Below are 1,262 nucleotides of genomic sequence, written 5' to 3'. Positions count from 1 at the left end.
CTGTGACTTGGAACCTTGGAATAGACCCTATGGCAAACAACCACCCCTACCATGTTTTGCTCAGGATAAATTTTGCAAAATGGAAGAAAGAAGAGGCCTGCATAAATATTGGGTAGTAGCAGGCAGGTTGTCTCGGGTTAAACTTGGCTCAAGTTAGTACACATAATGATAGTTCATCTGACAGCCTGGTCTCCCGATTCCTTATCTTCTCAGTACCAACAATAATCTTCCTACAAATGCTTCCAATGCCACTGACTACTGATTCTTCATCTCATCATTCACTCATATAATATGAATGTCCCAAGCAGCAACTACATGTCAAGAACTCCTTAAGGGTCAAGGATATAAAGATTTAGAGAACCTCTTTTACCTTGCAGTAACTGTGGACAGCAGACTCTCAATGCCAAATATCTCCAGGGAATGTGAAAGAAGAGAGCCTTTCTATGTCTGAGCTTCCAACCAGCTTATTATGGTTCGGCCCAGGCTGAGAATTTGCATTTCCACCTCAGCTATATTAAATCAGAATCTACAGTTCACAAGATCTCTAGGTGCTTCTTGTGCATAAGAGGGTTTAGCTTGCATATGATAAAGCAATGACATATTTGAGGAGCAGCAAACAGTTTACTGACTAAAATCCAAAATCAAACTGAATCCAGTGCTACTGGCTCCATTCCTACTCATGAAATGGAGTCGAACTCCTCCTCAGGGTTTCTGAGACTCTGCATCTATATAGGAACAGACAGTCTTGTCTGTCTCCCGTGATGCAGCTGGTGGGTTTGAACCACCAACCTTGTAGTTAGCAGGCCACTGTCTAACCAACAGTACCACCAGGGCTAAAGTAGGTATATGCACACCGCTGTCCATCACAGCACTATTCACAACAGCACAAAGATGGAGACTGGATAAATGTCCAATAATGAAAGAATGGATAAACCAACTTTAGTACATACACACAATGGAATACTATGCAACACTCAAGAAAATTATGCTGATATTAGACAATAACACAAGGACAAATACTGTATACAACCATTATTATAGAAATTTAAGAAGAGGTTTCCAGAATAAAAGAAACATTTTTTTGATGGCTACCAGGGGTGGGAGGGAGGAGAGATTAATTCACAGGCTAGAGTGTAGACACATATTAGCTTGGGTGATGTTGTTGTTGTTATGTGCCATCGAGTCGGTACCGACTCATAGCGACCCTATGCACAACAGAATGAAACATTGCCCGATCCTGGGCCAACCTCACTATTGTTGCC

The sequence above is a fragment of the Chrysochloris asiatica genome, unplaced genomic scaffold (assembly GCF_000296735.1).
Source record: "Chrysochloris asiatica unplaced genomic scaffold, ChrAsi1.0 scaffold00007, whole genome shotgun sequence".
NCBI lineage: Eukaryota > Metazoa > Chordata > Mammalia > Afrosoricida > Chrysochloridae > Chrysochloris > Chrysochloris asiatica.
Note: the sequence above shows the minus strand (reverse complement) of the source record.